Source organism: Pongo abelii, chromosome 20, assembly GCF_028885655.2.
Source record: "Pongo abelii isolate AG06213 chromosome 20, NHGRI_mPonAbe1-v2.0_pri, whole genome shotgun sequence".
Classification (NCBI taxonomy): Eukaryota; Metazoa; Chordata; class Mammalia; order Primates; family Hominidae; genus Pongo; species Pongo abelii.
In genome coordinates, this window is record NC_072005.2 from 13196970 (window position 1) to 13218552 (window position 21583).

Consider the following 21583-nt stretch of genomic DNA (forward strand, 5'->3'; position numbering starts at 1 on the left):
AGTGAGCCGAGATGGTGTCACTGCACTCCAGCCTGGGCTACAGAAAAGAATCTGTCTCAAAAAAAAAAAAAGAAGAAGAAAGAAGAAGAAGAAAGAAAGAAGATATACTGGAGGGAGGGAGACAACCAGGTCTACTTTCTTTTTCTTGCTATGCATCCTTGAGCAAGTCACTTGACCTCTCTGGGCCTGTTTCCCCAACTGTATATTGGGGACAATAATAGTCCCTGCCTTTTAGGTTTGTTGTAAGGATTGAGATTACGCGTGTAATCCTTATAACAGACCTAGTAGAGTGCCTGGCACATAGAAAATGCTAAATGTGCTGGGTGCCGTGGTTCATGCCTGTAACCCCAAAAATTTAGGAGGCTGAGGTGGGAGGATCACTTGAGGCCAAGAGTTTTCAGTGCAATCATGGCCCAATGTAGCCATGTAGCCTCGAACTCCCAGGCTCAAGCAATCCTCCCACCTCAGCCTCCCAAGCAGGTTGGACCACAGGTTCAGGCACCATGCACAGCTAATTTCTTTTCTTTCTTTCTTTCTCTTTCCTTCTTTCTTCCTTTTTCTTTCCTTTCTCTTTCTTTCTCTCTCTCTCTCTCCCTTTTCTTTCTTTTCTTTCCCTCCCTCCCTTCCTTTCTTTCTTCCTTTCCTTTCTTTCTTTTGACTAGAGTCTCTCTCTCTCTCTGTCACCCAGGCTGGAGTGCAGTGGCTTGATCACAGTTCACTGCAGCCTTGAGCTCCTGGGCTCAAGCAATCCTCCCACCTCAGCCTCCGGACTAGCTGGGACTACGCTACCACATCCAGCTAATTTTTCTTTTTTTTCTTCTTCTCTCTCTTTTCTTCCTTCTCTTTCTTTTTTGTTTTTGACAGAGTCTCGCTCTGTTGTCAGGCTGGAGTACAGTGGCGCAATCTCAGCTCACTGCAACCCCGGCCTCCCAGATTCAAGCAGTTCCCCCGCCTCAGCCTCCCAAGTAGCTGGGACTACAGGCTCACACCACGACGCCTGGCTAATTTTTTTTTTTTTCCACCGGTTGTCAAATGACCCTTTATTGAAATATTTTTCTTTGTGCTTGGCATTTCACAGCACCACTGTGGGTTTTTTGGGGTTTTTTTTTTTTTGAGTCGGAGTCTTGCTCTGTCGCCCAGGCTGGAGTTCAGTGGCACGATCTTGGCTCGCTGCAAGTTCCACCTCCCGGGTTCACGCCATTCTCCTGCCTCAGCCTCCCGAGTAGCTAGGACTACCGGCGCCTGCCACCACGCCCGGCTAATTTTTTTGTATTGTATTTTTAGTAGAGACGGGGTTTCACCTTGTTAGCCAGGATGGTCTCGATCTCCTGACCTTGTGATCCGCCCGCCTCGGCCTCCCAAAGGGCTGGGATTACAGGCGTGAGCCACCGTGCCCAGCCAGCACCACTGTTGACGTCATCTATGATGTCACGAGGGTGGCGGCCATCAACATTACAGCCCACAGACTGGGCAGTCCCTAGGATCTGTTTGATGGTTCCAGAGAGTTCTCTGGCTAAAGATCGGTGCCACATCTGTCAAGTAATGTTGACTATCTCATCAAAAGTGATATTCCCATTGTGTCTAATGTTTTTCTGTTTCTTTCTCTTGGTGGTTCCTTGAGGGCTTTGATGATCAGGGCAGAGGCAGAAGGCACCACCTCAATCTGGGCCTGTCTGTTCCGAATGGTCAGTTTCACTGTAATCCTCAGGCCCTTCCAGTCACCTGTTGCCTTGGCAAGGTCATTACTAAGCTTTTTTGGAGACAGACCTGGGGGGCCGATCTTGGGGGCTAGCGCAGAAGTGGCACCCCCTTCAGCCCGGGTGCACCTCAGGTATACAAATTTGAACTCGTTGGGGTTGAACTTTGGCAGCATGGTGGAGGCGATTGGTGTCGGAAAAACCTGGATTCTGGACGACCGAAGAAAGTTGCACCTTGGGCTCCTCCAAGCCGAAAGCCGAAAGCCCAGCTAATTTTTTTTTCTTTTTGACACAAAGTCTCGCTCTGTCACCCAGGCTGGAGTGCAGTGGCGCAATCTTGGCTCACTGCAACCTCCACCTCCTGGGTTCAAGCAATTCTCCTGCCTCAGCTTCCTGAGTAGCTGGGATTACAGGCACCTGCCACCATGCCTGGCTAATTTTTGTATTTTTAGTAGAGACGAGGTTTCACCATGTTGGCCAGGCTAGTTTCAAACTCCTGACCTCAGGTGATCCACCCACCTCCGCCTCCCAAAGTGGTAGGATTACAGGCATGAGCCACTGCATCTGGCCGAAATTTTTTGTATTTTAATAGAGACGGGGTTTTACCATGTTGGCCAAGATGGTGTCCATCTCGACCTCGTGATCCGCCCGCCTCAGCCTCCCAAAGTGTTGGGATTACAGGCGTGAGCCACCGCGCCTGGCTCTTTCTTTTCTAACAGGGTCTTGCTCTATTGCATAGGCTGGAGTGCAGTGGCACCATCTTGGCTCACTGCAATATCTTCCTAACAGGTTCACGAGATTCTCCCACCTCAGCCTCCTGAGTAGCTGGGACTGCAGGTGCACACCACTGCGCCTGGCTAATTTTTATATTTTTTGCAGACACAGGGTTTCACCATGTTGCCCGGGCTGGTCTGGAACTCCTGAGCTCAGGTGATCTGCCTGCCTCAGCCTCCCAAAGTGCTGGGATTACAGCCGTGAGCCACTGCACCTGGACGTATTTATTTTTTACTTAGGATCTGTGCCCTAACTCAGAAGTTAATTCTGTTAATTCTACCGATGTCCAGCCTGGGCCTGAATGAGTGAATGAGGTTGTTTTGGGTAAACAGGTGTTACATGCTTAATATTTATCATCTCATTAAATCAGTGGCTTCTACATGACTTAGAATTTCTCAAACCTCAGTTGGTTGAGGGGTCAGGATATTTGTGATATTTTCATAACTACTGTACTATTATTATTTATCATTTATAGACAGGGTCTTGCTATGTTGCCCAGGCTGGAGAACAGTAGAGCCATCATAGCTCACTGCAGCCTCCACCGCCTAGGCTCAAGCAGTCCTCCCACCTCAGCCTCTGGAGTGGCTGGGACTGCGGGGCGTGTGCCACCATGCCCAGCTAACTGTATTCATGTAATAGTTTTCTTTGAGTTAACCTACTTATTAATCACTCTCCCTATTTAGAAAGTAACAGTTTTTTAAAAGGTTACAATGAAAATAAAAAACAATGTCAAAAGATCCTGCTGAAACAGTAACAGGTTTAATAGTTTCAAAGAGAGATTAGCCAACCCTAACGACACATTGTTTCCAAGGGAAGAAAACTATGCTTGGGCTGAGAAGGGGGATGCAAGTTGACAAGGGAGAAATTTGGAGAGATCCAGTCCATGTTATTTAAATAACATTGAATTGGGCTGGGCAAGGTGGCTCACGCCTGTAATCTCAGCACTTTGGGAGGCCGAGGTGGGCAGATCACCTGAGGTCAGGAGTTTGAGACCAGCCTAGCCAACATGGTGAAACACCACCTCTAATAAAAATCCAAAAATTAGCCGGGCATGGTGGTGAGTGCCTGTAGTCCCAGCGACTTGGGAGGCTGAGGCAGGAGAATCGCTTGAGCCCAGGAGGCAGAGGATGCAGTGAGTCAAGATCACACCACGGCACTCCAGCCTGGGCAACAGAGTGAGACTGTCTCAAAAAAGAATAATAAAAAATAAATAAATAACCTTGAATTATTTTGCCACACTGTCCCAGAATTTGGAAAATGCTGCTTCTGGAAGAGGGACAAACTCCTATGATGATCTGCAAGGCCCTGCTTGATCTGGGGCCATCCCATCTCTGGATGAATCGTGCATCACCCTCTGGCCACATGGACCTGCTTTTTGTTCCTCATACTTCCACAGCCTTCTCAGCCACATGGCCTTTGGATATGCCGTGGCCTCCTGAAGATCTTTCAGCTTCCTTGCTCACCTAGTGAAGCCAGCTCAGCTGAAGGGGCAAATCATCAGGGAGGTGTTCCCTGTCTAACCCTTTTGGCCTAAGGACCGTTTTATTTTTTATTTTTATTTTTTGAGATGGAGTCTTTCTCTGTCACCCAGGCTGGAGTGCAGTGGCTCGATCTCAGCTCACTGCAACCTCCACCTCCCGGGTTCAAGTGATTCTCCTGCCTCAGCCTCCCGAGTAGCTGGGATTACAGGCTGCCACCATCACACCTAGCTAACTTTTGTATTTTTAGTAGAAACGGGGTTTCACCATGTTGTCCAGGATGGTCTCGATCTCCTGATCCGCCCGCCTCGGCCTCCCAAAGTGTTGAGATTATAAGCATGAGCCACCGTACCTGGCCTATTTTATTTTATTTTAATTAATTTATTTTTGAGACAGGGTCTTGCTTTGTCGCCCAGGCTGGAGTGTAGTGGCATGATACAAGGCTCACTGCAGCCTCAAAGTCTAGTGCTTAAGGGATCCTCCCATCTCAGCTTCCAGCATAGCTGAGACCCCAGGCACACACTACGATGCCTGGCTAATTTTTTAATTTTTTAAATTTTTTTTTTTTTGAGACAGAGTCTCGCTCTGTTGCCTAGGCTGGAGTGCAGTGGCGCAATCTCTGCTCACTGCAACCTCCGCCTCCCGGGTTCACGCCATTCTCCTGCCTCAGCCTCCCGAGTAGCTGGGACTACAGGTGCCCTCCACCACGCCCAGCTAATCTTTTCTATTTTTTAGTAGAGACGGGATTTCACCGTGTTAGTCAGGATGGTCTCGATCTCCTGACCTCGAGATCCGCCCACCTCGGCCTCCCAAAGTGCTGGGATTACAGGCGTGAGCCACCGTGCCCGGCCAATTTTTTAATTTTTTTGTAGACATGGAATTTCCATGTTGCCCAGGCTGGTATTTTTTATTTATTTATTTAACCAGTCTCTGATGGGAAGCAAGACCCCTATATTTGACACTCGGATCAAGAGCTATTTTATTTAAAACATTTGGCCAGGCATGGTGGCTCACGCCTGTAATGCCAACACTTTGGGAGACTGAGGCAGGAGGATCACGAGGTCAGGAGTTCAAGACCAACTTGGCCAATAAGGTGAAACCCCATCTCTACTAAAAATACAAAAATTAGCCAGGCATGGTAACACGCGCCTGTAGTCCCAGCTACTCCAGAGGCTGAGGCAGGAGAATCGCTTGAACCCAGGAGGCGGAGGTTGCAGTGAGCTGAGGTCACACCACTTCACTTTAGCCTGGGCGACAGAGCAAGACTTCATCTCAAAAAATAATAATAAAATAAATTTTTGCGGGGCTGGGAGTGGTGGTTCATGCCTGTAATCCCAGCATTTTTGGAGGCTGAGGCGGGCGGATCACTTGAGGTCAGGAGTTTGAGACCAGCCTGGCCAACATAGTGAAACCCCATCTCTACTAAAAATACAAAAATTAGCCTGGCGTGGTGGCGCGCACCTGTAGTTCCAGCTGCTCAGAAGGCTGAGATGGGAGAATCGTTTGAACCCGGGGCCGGGGGGCTGAGGTTGCAGTGAGCTGAGATAGCGCCAATGCACTCCAGCCTGGGTGACAGAGCGAGAATCAGTCTCAAAAAAAAAAAAAATTTTCTTTTCGTTAATACTTATCACAAGTGCAATTTTACCTTTGTAGAATTAAACCGTTGTTTCTGAGTTACTTTCCTCTTGTAGCCTACGGCTTCCAAGTCTAGCAGATGGTTAAGTGGTTTTTGTGAATGAATGATGCTTTGCAACCTTCGTTTGAGATGTGTCCTCTTAACGTCCACTGTGTACATATGAGGAAACAGGCCCACAGAGTTTCGCTCTGCAAGATAGCAAGTAAAGGACAGCTCTAGTCGGGTCCTCTATCCTGAAGCCTCCTCCCCACTCTGCCCTGCCCTGCCGTGCAAGACCCAAGGGAAGGGCGCCCCAGTTCAGCCTCTGTAGATCTGGGAAAGGGCCGGGCCACAGGTCGGGACCAATCCAGAAGCAGCACCCAGACCGGTTTACCCGGTTCCAGGACCTTGGGCGAAGTCCACCCGCCCGAGGGCAGGGACGACGCAGGCCACGCCGCGGCCCAGTTGCTAGCCAGGCAGGGTGGGGATTTGATCTTGCCAAGGAAATGTGAGCGGGAGGCCGAGCGTTGGAGGTGGGTAAGTCGTCACTACGCAGGGCGGAGCCATCCTGTGTCTATCACGCCCAAGGGCGGTGCATGCAAATTGACTCCCGCCTTTGGCTTTTCCCCGGGCTCCGCCCCCGCGCGCTGCAACCCGCGACTTCCAAGAACTCCCCGCGTAGTCCGTTGCCCGGGCCACGCCCCTTTCCCGGACCCGCCCTGCCCGCCCCAGGGAGGCGGGGGCAGAGCTTGCGGCCCAGCGGGAAGGCGGAGGCGGGGGCCGCGCCCAGGTCCCGTGGGGCGTCAGAGGCGTGGGGAAGTCGTGGCTTCTGCACCGCCCTCGGGGGTTCGGCTCCCAATCGGGGAAAAAGGGCCGAGAGAATGAAAGAGTAATGAGACTTGCGAGTTTGAGGCCCACACTACTCTTTGGGTTGGGGGTTGCTGAAGCCTCCACGTGTATTCAGGGAGCCTTGAACCTCACACCTCTGTCCAGGGGAGCTCAGAACCCGCTGTGTTCAAGGAAAGCCTACACCTTCTCCGGTTTTTTAGTGTCTAGGGGAGCCCACAACCCTCATAGCCGTGTCTAGCGGAGCTCAGATCCACACACCTGTGTTTAGGGGAGCCCAGATCTTCTCCACCTGTGTCCAGAGGAGTTCAGAGCCCCACGTTTGTCTAGGGAAGCCCAGATCTTCTCCACCTGTGTCCAGAAGCGCTCTGACTAGGACCTTTCCTGTTTCCTGAGGCTCAGCCTAGGGGGTCATCCCACCCACGTCTGTGTTAAGGGGAGCTTGTGTCTCCCCAAACATGTCCAAGAGAGCTGAGCTCAGGAGCTGAGGCCTCCCCATATCGTGCTCCCCGCCTGGCCCTTTGGTGAATCCCTTTCTCAGAAGAAACGCTCAGGGGCCCCAGCCCTGCTGCCCTCCCCTGCAGTCTTCCAGCCTCCTGGCCCAATTGGCCCCTCCCCCAGTACATTGTTGAGTCTTAGTTAAGACATAATCCCAGCATTCACTGTCCCCCATCCCCCAGCTCTCCCGCACCTCGGCGGCTGGCCGGGCCCCCGGGGGTGCCGTCATCCCAGCCGGCTGGCCACCCGACTGGCACCAATTAATTTCCTCCTCGGCCTGTCCACCCAGGGCCTCGGCCTGTCTGGTTGCCAGCTGCTCACCCTCAGCCAGCCCGCCCCCTCGGGCTCCCAGGGAATTGCCAACAGTTCTCCTCCTTCCTGCAACCCCCCCACCCCCAATCCAGGCCACCCCACCGAGCACAGTTAATCAGAAAAAGCTGACAGTTAGGACCTGGAGGAGTGATCTGAAATCAGATGGAGGAGGGGTGGGATGTTAAACTTTCAGACCCAGGGATGCCTGGGGTGGGGCGGGGGCATGGCTGGAGGGAGGCAGGGGATCCAGTTTTACCTAAGAACCCCAAATCAAAGGCTTTTAGCTTCCAGATGGGGAGTGCAGGGAGGGCTGACCCCCTCCCACATACACCAGGCGGGCAAGGTGGAGCGCCCCTCCTCGGAAATTGTCCCCCGCCCAAGATGCGTCAGTGACAGCTGTGCCTCCCCAGCCCGCACCCAGCCGGTTTCCTTTTCCTGTGCACACTCTCCCGACGGGCTGGCCTTCAGCCTGGAGAGACTCCACGGCCCCTTGGAAGGGGCTCCCCAGAGGGTCTTCCTGGACGAGGGGGAGGGGACAGGCTGGAGAACAATGGGGCTTCTGTGGCTGCAGGACGCCAGGCACTTCCTGTTAACCCTTTCCTCGGGATGCAGCTGCAGGGAGCACCTCCCAGGTCCCGCCTTATGAGGAGGGGCAGAGGCAGCCCGAGGTGAAATCTTGTTGCGGGAATTAACTGTTGTGTTAATTGAGGCTTTTGTGAGTGTGATTGGAGGGGTGAAGTGAATCACACCTTTTCTCACTTGATGGATTTACAGGGCTTTCTCCTCTGTTGCTGAGGGCTGTGCAGTCAGGGACGGGGTAGGGCTAGCCTGGGAGAAGCCTGTGCACTGAGCTCAGAGACGTTCAAGGCTTTTCCCCAGATAGGTTACACCAGGATCTCCAGGGCATGGACAGGGATGGGGTTGGGGAACCCAGGCATCCTAGGTAAATCCAAGGAACAGCCATGTCTGCAAACCACTGTTCTAGCTGCCTTGCTGGGCTTACCTAGGGGCCACGATCCCTGAGTCAGTTCCCTTGGCAGCCTGGGTCTCAGTTTCCCTTGGCTTGTAGAAGTTCTCCCAAGGGCCTACCAAGAGGACATGGCAGTCTAAGAGCTCCCTAAGGGGCAGGAGTGGGCTGGCAGCCTTGGAAATCGTTTGTTTCTCCTGGGAGCCCTGAGAAGTCATATTGGGGGAATTAACTGCTGTGTTAATTGAGGCTTCAAGCCAAGTCCCCTCTGTTTACACAGAGAGTCTGAGAAATGCCCTCAGAAGATTCCCAGAGCCTCCAAAGGCCCCAGAGACTTTGCTTCTGCCCTGGATGCTTCCGGTTTTTTACAGATAACTTCTCCCATAGTCAAGAGAGAGACTTACTGATGCTTACGGCAGTCCCAGGCCCTGAAGGTATGCTGTACTTGGTCACTTCCATGCATTTGCTTAATCCTCACCACACGCCTGGGTCAGGATAAAAAGTAGGCACTTAACTCTTTTTTTTAGGGGTCTTGATATGTTGCCCAGGATGGTCTTTAACTCCTGGGCTCAAGTGATCCTCCCGCCTTCGGCCTTCCAAAGTGCTGAGGTTACAGGAATGAGCCACTGTGCCCAGCCCAGCCCTAAAGTAGACCTTTTTTTTTCCCCCGCGACGGAGTTTCACTCTTCTTACCCAGGCTGGAGTGCAATGGCATGGTCTCAGCTCACTGCAACCTCCGCCTCCGGGTTCAAGTGATTCTCCTGCCTCAGCCTCCCAAGTAGCTGGGATTACAGACATGGGCATCATGCCCGGCTAATTTTATATTTTTAGTAGAGAGGGGGTTTCGCCATGTTGGTCTCAAACTCCCAACCTCAGGTGATCCACCCGCCTTGGCCTCCCAAAGTTCTGGGATTACAGGCGTGAGCCACCGCGCTCGGCCTTTTTTTTCTTCTGAAGTGTCGTTCTGTTGCCCAGGCTGGAGTGCAGTGACGCGATATCAGCTCATTGAACCCTCTGCCTCCCAGGTTCAAGTAATTCTCCTGCCTCAGCTTCCCAAGTAGATGGGATTACAGGCATGCACCGCCACGCCCAGCTAATTTTTGTATTTTTAGCAGAGACGGGGTTTCGCCGTGTTGGCCAGGCTGGTCTTGGAACTCCTGACCTCAGGTGATCTGCCTGCCTCAGCCTCCCAAAGTGCTGAGATTACAGGTGTGAGCCACTGTGCCCCGCCAGGTAGGCACTTTCATTAGCCCCATTTTACAGATGAGGGAACTGAGGGGAACTGAGGCACAGCGTGGTTAAACAAAGTGTCAAGGGTTATCCTGTCCAGTAAAGCAAAGCCCATTGACATTCTTCCTCTCCTGGATTTTTTTTTTTTTTTTTTTTTTTTTTTTTGAGACGGCGTCTTGCTCTGTCGCCCAGGCGGGAGTGCAATGGCCCAATCTTGGCTCACTGAAAGCTCCGCCTCCCAGGTTCAAGAGATTCTCCTGCCTCAGCCTCCTGAGTAGCTGGGATTACAGGTGTGCACCACCATGCCCAGCTAATTTTTGTATTTTTTTTTTTTTTTAGTAGAGACGGGGTTTCACCATGTTGGTCAGGCTGGTCTCGAACTCCTGACCTCGTGATCCGCCCGCCTCAACCTCCCAAAGTGCTGGGATTACAGGTGTGAGTCACCACGCCCAGCCAGATTTTTCTTTTATTTTCTTTTGGGCGGGGAGGAGGAGAGTGTGAGGACCTTTGTCCTGGTTGGTGAACTTTTGCTTAAACCCAGCTTCTATCTCTGGTTCTCAGATAAGGAACCAGCTCCTTCTGGGAGCTGAGAGCCGCACCCCAGGTCTCCTTGCCACTCCTGGGCTACCTGTTTTCTCTTTCCTCATATCCAGGGCTGATTACTCACCAGGTTCCCTCTTAGAATCATTTGCCAGGTCACTTCATTTTCCTCTCTTCTCCCCTTTCTGCAGGATGAACACTTCCCCAGGGGTCAATCTGTGCATGCTCAGTCCAGGGGCTGGATAAAGACAAAGTTTTTTGTTTGCTGTTGTTCACTTGTTTATTTAAATTTATTTATTTATTTATTTTGAGATGGAGTCTCGCTCTGTCACCCAGGCTGGAGTGCAAGGCGCGATCTCGGCTCACTGCAACCTCCGCCTCCCAGGTTCAAGCAATTCTCTGCCTCAGCCTCCTGAGGAGCTGGGATTACAGGCGTGCACCACCACGCCCAGCTAATTTTTGTATTTTTAGTAGAGATGTGGTTTCACCATCTTGGCCAGGCTGATCTTGAACTTCTGACCTCGTGATCCACCTGTCTCAGCCTCCCAAAGTGCTGGGATTACAGGCGTGAGCCACTGCGCCCCACCCTCACTTGTTTATTTACTTGTTTTGTAAACATTATTTACTGAGCATGATCAAACTGCTAGACTGGAGAGGCTGCTGCAATCTCCTCCCTCTGCCCCCGCCATTCCCCCCTACCCATCCTTGCTGATGGTGTCTGGAATCAGCGGGGCCCTGGCTGAGTTCACAGGAAAGGAAATGGCTCATTGCTTCAGCCTTTAGACCGGGGGGCAGGGAGGGCCTGTCGGGAGGCTGCCTAGTCAGGGGCATGTCAGAGGCCAGAGGGGCCGGGGCCCAGCAGCTGGGGCTTGGTAAGCTCTGGAGCCTGGGCTCCAGGCCAGCTTGCTGCCAACCTCCACCTGAGACCACCCCACCCCCAACCCCCTTCCTTCTCTGCCCTGCTGCCTAGGCGCGCCCTTCCGGAGTGAAACTTTGTTTGGTTTCTCACGACCCGGAAGGCTTGAAGCAAACCTGCAATTACTCACCGCCTGGTCTGTGCGGGCTGCAGCTCTCAGACTCAGGATGAGGTGGCGGTAGGTGGGGTGGGGCTCTTGGGACCCTTTTACCCCTTCGTGCTGCTGGCTGGGGGAGGCCACTGAAGTCTGCGCGCTGCCTTCCACGCATTCTCCAGACACCTTCCAAATCCCTGTGGACACTACCTTATAAACAGATACTGGAATTTTCAAAGTTTTGTCATGCTGTTTGGAACCAGAAATTCCCTCCCGTGAGGGTTGGATATGAAGCCAGTTTGGAGGGGGAAGCTGAGGGTGCATGCCCTTGGGGCTGCCAAAGCCTTCTCTTCAGTCTGGGGAAGCTGAGGGTGCATGCCCTTGGGGCTGCCAAAGCCTTCTCTTCAGTCTGGGAGGTTTCTTTTCTTTTTCTTTTTCTTTTTTGAGACAGAGTCTCACTCTGTCGCCCAGGCTGGAATGCAGTGGCGCGATCTCAGCTCACTACAACCTCCACCTCCCAGGTTCGAATGATTCTCCTGCCTGAGCCTCCCGAGTAGCTGGGACGACAGGCGTGCGCCACCACATCTGGCTACTTTTTGTATTTTTAGTAGAGACGGGGTTTCACCATGGGTTTCAGAGGGTGCAGTGGCTCACGCCTGTAATCTCAACACTTTGGGAGGTTGAGGCAGGAAGATCACTTGAGGTCAGGAGTTTGAGATCAGCCTGGACAACATGGTGAAAACCTGTCTCTACTAGAAATACAAAAATTAGCTGGTGGTGGTGGCATGCACCTGTAGCCCCAGCTGCTCAGGAGGCTGGCTCAGGAGAATCAGGAACCTGGGAGGAGGTGGTTTCAGTGAGCCGAGATTGCTCCAGACTTTGAGACTCCATCTCAAAAAAAAAAAAAATTAAGCCAGGCAAAGTGGCTGATGCCTGTAATTCCAAAGCTTTGAGTGGCTGAGGTGGGAGGATCACTTGAGGCTAGGAGTTCGAGACCAACCTATGCAACATGGCGAGACCACCACCCCCCATCTCTGCAAAAAATTAGCCAGGCGTGGTGGCGCACACCTGTAGTCCCAGCTACTCTAGAGGCTGAGGCGGGAGGGTGGCTTGAGCCCAGGAGTTTGAGGCTGCAGTGAGCTATGATCATGTCACTGCACTCCAGCCTGGGTAACAGAGCAAGGCCCTGTCTCAAGAAAATCAGTTATTTTTGCATGTGTATGGCGTACATGAGAACATTTGTTACATGTCTATAATGTAACCTCTCTCTGCTTTGCTTTGCAGCTCTGGCAGGGGCAGGGCAGCAGGTGCTGTGATGAAGCCACTTGTAATTGGGAGTGTTCATGGGAGGGCCTTTGTTGCAGTGAGTGGGCACTGCTGTATCTCCACATGCAGCCTGGGATCCTCATTTGTTCCCCTCCTTTCTCCCAGACTTGTGCCCTTTTTTCTTGACTTTTTTTTTTTTTTTTTTTTTCCCACCCAGGCTGCCATATAGTGGTGCCGTCTCAGTTCACTGCAACCTCCACCTCCCGGGTTCAAGCAATTCTCCTGCCTCAGCCTCCCCAGTACCTGGGACTACAAGCATGTGCCACCACGCCTGGCTGATTTTTGTATTTTAGTAGAGACGGGGTTTCACCATGTTGGCCAGGCTGATCTCAAACTCCTGGCCTCAAGTGATCCATTAGCCTCAGCCTCTGAAAATGCTGGGATTACAGGCGTGAGCCACTGTGCCCGGCCTTTCTTCTTTTTCTTTTTTCTTTTGTTTGTTTTTTTAGAGACAGGGTCTCACTCTGTCACGCAGGTTGCAGTGCAGTGGCATGATCATAGCTCACTGCAGCCCTGAACTCCTGAGCTCAAGTGATCCTCCCACCTCAGCCTCCCAAGTAGCTGGGACTATAGGTGCACATCACCATGCCTGGCTAATTTTTTAATTTTTTTGTAGATATGGGGTCTTGCTATGTTGCTGAGGCTGGTCTCCAATTCCTGATTTCAAGTGAGCCTCCTGCCTCTGCCTCCCAAAGTGCTCTGATGAGCTACCACGCCTGGTCATTGTCCCTCTTTCTCATGACTCTCTGGACATCCCTGGGGTGGAGGGTGGAGCAGGCACACACATCCCTCAACCTCCCGGTGGTTCCACGATGACTAAGCCAGCACTGTCCCTGAGGCTGGGAGGCTGGAGCTAGGATCCACCCCCATGGCCTCATATCCCAAGCTTGAGCCTGGGTTTCTGGTCAGACTAGACGGGCTAGCTCGGCCTCCTTAACTCTCAGAGCTGCCTTGTCCAGGCCCAGCGGGTCCCACACAGCCAGGCACACCCCATCCCACAGGGCTCCTGGGAAATTCTCTGCCCCACCCTCAGGCTGCCTCAGACAGACTGAGGTTACCTGTGATTGTCCCAGGTAACCCGAGTGAGCCCATCCCCTGCTCTGGGTGGTTCCTTCCCTGGCAGCTGACCTGTAAATTTTGAAAAGCTGGGGACAATCCTCAGCTAGGAGGAATGCTCCTGCTGTCTTCCCTGCTGGCCTGGCTACTCCCCAGACTGGACAGGCCCCTTGGCAACTCTTCCCAGGAACCCAGGCAGCCCCAAGCCTCCTCTTGCTTGGTGTTCCAGGCCAGTGAGAATCTCACTTCTTCTCCAAAACTTTGTCTTCCAACTCCTGTTTTTTTTTTTGTTTGTTTGTTTGTTTTTTATTGAGACAGAGTCTCATTCTGTTACCCAGGCTGGAGCTCAGTGGCACGATCATAGCTCACTGCAGCCTCAAACTCCTAGGCTCAAGCAATTCTTCCCACCTCACCCTCCTGAGTAGCAAGGACTACAGATGTGTGCCACCATGGCCAGCTAATTAAAAAAGTTTTTTTCTTAGGCCAGGCATGGTGGCTCACGCTTGTAATCCCAGCACTGTGGGAGGCTGAGGCGGGCACATCACCTGAGGTCAGGAGTTCGAGACCAGCCTGACCAACATGGTGAAACCCTGTCTCTACTAAAACTACAAAAATTAGCTGGGTATGGTGGTTGCATGCCTGTAATCCTAGCTACTCGGGAGTCTGAGGCAGGAGAATTGCTTGAACCCAAGAGGCAGAGGTTGCAATGAACTGAGATCCCGCCACTGCACTCTACCCTGGGTGACAAGAGCAAAACTCCATCTGGGAAAAAATAAAAATAAAAAAAGTTTTTTTTGTAGAGACAGGGATCTTGATATGTTGCCAAGGCTGATCTAGAACTCCAGGCCTCAAGCAATCCACCCACCTCACCCTAAATGTATCCCTCTTTATCTAAAATGTATACAAGCATCTTGGTTTGGCCAGTTCTTCAGATTTCACTCTCTTGTGAAGATCTAATGAACACATAAAACTAATAAAATTTATATGTTTTCCTCATAAATTTGTCTGGTGTCAATTTGGATTCTTGATCCTGGCAAAGGGCTCACTTAAGAGCTAAAAGGGGACTGGATATGCTCTCTGGAGCCCCTACAATAATAATAGCTGCTATTTATTTTCTTTCTTTCTTTCTTTTTTTGAGATGGAATCTTGCTCTGTCACCCAGGCTGTATTTTTAGAGACAGGGTCTCTAAAAAGATCTCGGTGCGATCTCAGCTCACTGCAACCTCCGCCTCCCAGGTTCAAGGGTTTCTCCTGCCTCAGCCTCCTGGGTAGCTGGGATTACAGGTGCCCGCCACCACGCCTGGCTAATTTTTGTATTTTTAGTAGAGACAGGGTTTCACCATGTTGGTCAGACTGGTCTCGAACTCTTGACCTCAGGTGATCCACCCACCTTGGCCTCCCAAAGTGCTGGGATTACAAGCGTGAGCCATCGCGCCCAGCCTCTTTGTTTTTTTGAGACAGGGTTTCCCTCTGTTACCCAAGCTGGAGTGCAGTGGTGCAATCATAGCTCACCGTAGCCTTGAACTCCTGGTCTCAAGTGATCCTTTTGCCTCAGCCCCCCACGTAGCTGGGACTATAGGTGTGTACCACCACCCCTGGCTAATTAAAAAAAAAACAAAACAAAAAAACCTGGGGGGGCGTCAAGCCTGGCCAACATGGTGAAACGCTTGTGTGGTGCACGCTTGTAATCCCAGCACTTTGGGAGGCCGAGGCAGGTAGATAATGAGGCGGGTGGATAACGAGGTCAGGAGTTCGAGACCAGCCTGGCCAACATGGTGAAACCTCTGTCTCTACTAAAAATACAAAAATTAGCTGGGCGTGGTGACAGGCACCTGTAGTCCCAGCTGCTCAGGAGGCTGAGGCAGAGAATTGCTTGAACCCAGGAGACGGAGGTTGCAGTGAGCCGAGATCACTCCACTGCACTCTAGCCTGGGCGACAGAGCGAGACTCCGTCTCAAGAAAAAAAAATTATATATATATAAATTAGCCAGGCATGATGGTGAGTGCCTGTAATTCCAGCTCCTTGGGAGGCTGAGGTGGGAGAATCGCTTGAACCTGGGAGGCAGAGATTGCAGTGAGCCAAGATTGCTTCACTGCATACCAGCCTGGGTAACAGGGTGAAACTGCATCTCAAAAAAAAAAAAAAAAAAATTTTTTTTTTGAGAGATGGGGATCTCTCTGTGTTGCCCAGTCTGGCCTCAAGCAATCCTCTTGCCTCAGCCTCCCAAAGTGTTGGGATGACAGGCATGAGCCACTGCGCCCAGCCTGTGGTTTCTCCACGTGGGGCCAGATCATTCTTTGTGCAGGGAGCTACCCTGTGCGTCTTAGATGTTGAGTAGTAGCCCTGGCCTCAACCCTGTGCCAATGAAAGATGTCTCCAGATGTTGCCACATGTTGGGATGGGGTGGGGAGCAGCCTTGCCGCCTGCTTCACCTGTTCTACCTGTCCACACTCATACCAACCTGCAAAGTAACTTGGACCATGTGTTTTCTTTTTCTTTTTTTTTTTCTGAGACGAGGTCTTGCTTTCTCCCAGGCTAAAGTGCAGTGGCACGGTCTCAGCTCACTACAACCTCTGCCTCCCAGGTTCAAGCGATTCTTCTGCCTCAGCCTCTGGAGTAGCTGGGATTACAGGCACCCGCCATCATGCGTGGCTAATTTTTGTATTTTTAGTAGAGATGGGATTTCACCATGTTGGCCAGGCTGGTCTTGAACTCCTGACCTGACCTCAGGTGATCCACCCGTCTCGGCCTCCCAAAGTGCTGGATTACAGGTGTGAGCCACCGTGCCCAGCTGGAGCATATGTGTTCTTTCTTTCTTTCTTTCTTTTTTTTTTTTTTTGAGAGGAGTCTTGCTCTGTCACCCAGGCTGGAGTACAGTGGCGCCATCTCGACTCACTGTAAGCTCCGCCTCCTGGGTTCATGCCATTCTCCTGCCTCAGCCTCCCAAGTAGCTGGGACTACAGGTGCCCACCACCATGCCCGGCTAATTTTTTTGTATTTTTAGTAGAGACGGGGTTTTACCATGTTAGCCAGGATGGTCTCGATCTCCTGACCTCTAGATCTGCCTGCCTCGGCCTCCAAAAGTGCTGGGATTACAGGCATGAGCCACTGCGCCTGGCCAGGAGCATGTGTTTTCTCATCTTGGGCCTGGATCGAGTCCTTATGGTGGAGGTGATCTGCGGGTTCCAGAATCTTGGGAAGGGATTGCTGAGACCATAGCATGGCCCATTGCACTGTCCCTCTACCTGGAGTGAGGGGTGCCAGCCTCCCATTCCTGGTGGGTGGGCTTGCTGGACGGCAGCCTGAGGTGGGTGGAGTCAGGCTGCCTTGTTCTATTTCCTGGTTCCCAGGGGTGGGTGGTGGCAGTGGTGGCCCCAGAGCCAGAGGGCGTGGGGTACCCTGACCCTGCCTCCAGATTTACTGGGTGGGTGCTAGGGTGTGTGCTTCAAGACTGATGGCCCCTGTGGGCGTGGAGGAGAAACCAGAGACTCAAGCAGATCTCCCTGCCTGCCTTCTGCCCTCACGTCCCACTCCACCTTGGCTCTAGGCCAGGGGCTGCCGGAATGGTGACTCAGAACGACTGAGAAGAGGAGAGAAACAGAATGGAGGTCCTCTTCATCCTCCAATCTCTGCCATCCCAGCGTCCCCATAAAGGTCAGGACCCTTGAGGCCACATCTCAAGACCGGCCACACTGCCCTCTCCTGTTTCCTCCTCCTCTACCCGCCCTCTTTCAGTGGGATTTTTTTTTCCGGGTACCACGCTAGGGCAGGAAGGCGGAAGTGAGCATGGGGTGTGGAATGTCTCTGAGGTTGGAATATATTTAGGCCAGGAGGAGAGTGTGTGTGTGGTGCTGGCCAGGCCCTGGCGCCGACCCGGCGGGCTTGAGGAGTGATGCTGGGGGGCCCTGAGCCAGTGTGGGGAGGCTCCTGCCTTCTCCCTTTTTTTTTTTTTTTGAGATGTAGTCTCGCTCTGTTACCCAGGCTGGAGTGCAGTGGCGCGGTCTCGGCTCACTGCAACCTCTGCCTCTTTGGTTCAAGTGATTCTCTTGCCTCAGCCTCTGGAGTAGCTGGGATTACAGGCATCTGCCACCACGCCCGGCTAATTTTTTCTATTTTTAGTAGAGACGGGGTTTCACCATGTTGGCCAGGCTGGTCTCGAACTCCTGACCTCATGATCCGCCTGCCTCGGCCTCCCAAAGTGCTGGGATTACAGGAATGAGCCACCGTGCCTGGCCACCTTCTCCCTTTTAAAGACAGCCTCTCAGTTTTGGGGAGGAGGAGTGGGAATCACTAGGCCCCCACCAAGGCTGAGGCAGGCCCTGTGCGGGCCAGATACATTTAGCGTCTTCAAAACAAACCAGCAAGATTAACATCAGGATCACCTACAGCTGTAAACACAAGGCCCGGAGAGGTTAAGCGGCTTTCCCAAGGCTGTTCAGGAAAAAGGTGATGATGGAAGTGTTCTCCTGCTGACCCGGCTGGCTGCCACCACTCATGCACACAGTGTTCATTCATGCAACACCTTTGTGGGCACAGCCTAGCCTCTGCCAGCCCCCAACAACGTGCGAGAGAACAAGAAGCCAACTGGACCCAGGGTTGCAAACTGCAACCCATAGGCGGCATTTGTCTGTTGTCTCTGCACAGCCCTTGGGCTAAGAATGTTTTTTACATTTTTAAGTGGTTGAAAACAAAAGAAGAGTATTCCATGATACATAACAATTATATGAAATTGCAATTTCAGCCTTCATGAATTCAGGGTACACAGGTCACACCCATCTGAGTCCACATTATCTGTGGTTTTGCCTTTTCGCTACTGTGGCAGAGAGGAGCTGTTTTGACAGAGACCCTGCAAAGCTAAACAACTTTCCTATTTGTCCCCTCCTCCCCTGTCCCCCTCACACTTTTTTTGCAGAGTTTTGCTCTTGTTGCCCAGGCTGGAGTGCAATGGCGCAATCTCGGGTCACTGCAACCTCCACCTCCTTGGTTCAAGCGATTTTCCTGCCTCAGCCTCCTGAATAGCTGGGATTACAGGTGCCTGCAACTATGCCCGGCTAATTTTTATATTTTAAGTAGAGACATGATTTCACCATGTTGGCCAGGCTGGACTGGAACTCCTGACCTGAGGTAATTCAGCCGCCTCGGCCTCCCAAAGTGCTGGGATTACAGGCGTGGGCCACCACACCTGGCTTTTTTTTTTTTTTTCTCTCTTTTCTGAGATGGTATCTCACTCTGTCGCCCAGACTGGAGTGCAGTGGCGTGATTTCGGCTCACTGCAACCTCTGCCTCCCGGGTTCAAGCGATTCTCCTGCCTCAGCCTCCTGTAACCTCTGCCTCCCGGGTTCAAGCGATTATCCTGCCTCAGCTTCCTGAGTAGCTGGGATTACAGGCGCATGCTACCATGTGTGGCTAATTTTTTGTATTTTTAGTAGAGACGAGGTTTCGCCATGTTGGTCAGCCTGGTCTGGAACTCCTGACCTCAAGTGATCTGCCTGTTTCGGCCTCCCAAAGTGCTAGAATTACAGGCCAGAGCCACCACACCTGGCCACGCCCCGCTAATTTGTTTGTTTGTTTGTTTGAGGTAGAGTTTCACTCTTGTTACCCAGGCTGGAGTGTAGTGGCATGATCTCGGCTCACTGCAACCTCCACCTCCCAGGTTCAAGTGATTCTCCTGCCTCAGTCTCCCTAGTAGCTGGGATTACAGGCGCCTGCCACCACGCCTGGCTAATTTTTTTGTATTTTTAGTAGAGACGAGGGTTCGCTATATTGGCCAAGCTGGTCGGCAACTCCTGACCAGGTGATCCACCGGCCTCGGCCTCCCAAAGTGCTGGGATTAGAGGCGTGAGCCACTGTGCCCAGCCGGAGCATGTGTTTTCTTTCCTTTTTTTTCTTTTTTTAAAGAGACGGAGTCTTGCTGTGTTGCCCAGGCTGGAGTGCAGTGGTGGGATCTTGGCTCACTGCAACCTCCGCCTCCTGGGTTCAAGCAATTTTCCTGCCTCAGCCTTGTGAGTAGCTGGGATTACAGACGTGCACCACTATGCCCGGCTAATTTTTTTTGGTTTTTTATATTTTAGTAGATACGGGGTTTCACCATATTGCCCAGGGTGGTCTTGAACTCCTGAACTCAGGCAATCCTCCCGCCTCAGCCTCCCAAAGTGCTAAGATTACAGGCGTGAGCCATCACGCCCGGCATAAAAAAAATAATAATAATAATAATAAAATTGGCTGGGCTTGATGGCTCATGCCTGTAATCCCAGCACTTTGGGAGGTTGAGGCAGGCGGATCATGAGGTCAGGAGTTTGAGACCAGCCTGGCTAACATGGTGAAACCTCATCTCTACTAAAAATACAAAAATTAGCCAGACATGGTGGTGGGCACCTGTAATTCCAGCTACCGGGGAGGCAGAGGCAGGAGAATCGCTTGAACCCGAGGGCTGGAGGTTGCAGTGATCTGAGATCGTACCACTGCTCTCCAGCCTCAGTGACAGAGCAAGACTCTGTGTCAACCTTTTTTTTTCCTTCTTTTAGGCCAGGTGCAGTACCTATTTCCAGCACTTTGGGAGGTCCAGGCATAAGGATCGCTTGAGCCCAGGAATTTGAGACCAGCCAGGGCAACATGGAGAAACCCTGTCTCTAGAAAATATACAAAAAATTAGCTGGGTGTGGTGGCACCTGCCTGTGGTCCCAGCTACTTGGGAGGCTGAGGTGGGAGGATCTGCCAAGTCCAGGAGGTCAAGGCTGCAGTGAGCTGTGATCACACCACTGCACTCCAGCCTGGGTGACAGAAGAAGACCTTGCCTCAAAAAAAAAAGTTTATTTTATTTATTTTTTCTTTTTGAGACAGAGTCTCACTCTGTTGCCCAGGCTGGAGTGCAGTGGCACAATCTCGGCTCACTGCAAGCTCCGCCTCCCAGGTTCACGCCATTCTCCTGCCTCAGCCTCCCGAGTAGCTGGGACTACAGGCGCCCGCCACCACGCCCAGCTAATTTTTTTGTATTTTTAGCACAGACGGGGTTTCACCGTGTTAGCCAGAATGGTCTCAATCTCTTTTCACCTTGTGATCCGTCCGCCTTGGCCTCCCGAAGTGCTGGGATTACAGGCATGAGCCACCGTGCCCGGCCTTAATTTTTAAAAATAGGGGTCTCACTATGTTGCCCAGACTGGACTCAAACATCTGAGCTCAAGCGGTCCTCCAGTGTTAGCCTCCCAAGTAGCTGGACTCAGGTTTTTATTTTAACAATGTAAGACTATATTATCCTTATAAGAATACTTTAAAAAAAAAGGATAATCTTCCCAGACTCCCTGATATGGGAGTTGAAGGGGCAGATGTGGGGCGGAGGGAGAGAGGAGCTGGTGTTGGAACCATCTAAACCAGGGCTTGCTAAATCCAGCCTGCCACCTGTTTCTGCACAGCCTGTGAGTTAAGAATGGCTTTTTCATTTTTAAATGGTTGGGAAAAAAAATCAAAAGGGAAATTTCACGACATGGGGAAAAGTATATGCAATTCAAATTTTAGTGTCCATAAATAAAGTTTTATTGGCATGGAGCTGTGCTCATTCATTTACCCTGTATCCGTGGCTGCTTTTACGCTCCACTGCAGAATTGAGTCATTCAACAGACTGTCTGGCCCTCGAAGCTGAAAATATTTACTGTCTGGCCCATTGGAGAAGAAGCTTATAGACCCCTCTGCTAAGGGGCCTGAGACCCTCACTTCAATCTGTCCCTGATTCAGGCCGTCCCAGGATCATTTCTTCATTGGCATGGAAAAGACGTTGGTGTGATTTGGAGGCAGGAGGACTCGCTGATGACTGATCCTTAACACTGGATGCCCCCTGGGGAGGAGGGGCATTGGGGTCTTCAAGGTGAAGCAGGCTTGAGGACTGAGGTAGGCAGGCTGGCTGTGGGCACGGCAGGAGCAAAGGTCAGGAGGCCAGACCTCTGCCTCAACTCAAGCTGCCCCGCTCAGTTCGAGTCCAACTTTGGCAACATAGCAAAACCCCATCTGTACAAAAAAATTAGCCACAGGCCGGGCGCAGTGGCTCATCCCTGTAATCCCAGCACTTTGGGAGGCCAAGGCGGGTGGATCACGAGGTCAGGAGATCGAGACTATCCTGGCTAACACGGTGAAACCCCCGTCTCTACTAAAAATACAAAAAAAATTAGCCAGGTGTGGTGGCGGGCGCCTGTAGTCCCAGCTACTCGGGAGGCTGAGGCAGGAGAATGGCATGAACCTGGGA

General features: G+C 51.9%; 1 pseudogene; it reads right to left on the reverse strand.

Moving 5' to 3' along the window:
- Positions 1-1055: 1055 nt before the first annotated feature.
- On the reverse strand, positions 1056-5690 carry LOC129051892 (large ribosomal subunit protein uL11-like; annotated as a pseudogene).
- Positions 5691-21583: the final 15893 nt, after the last annotated feature.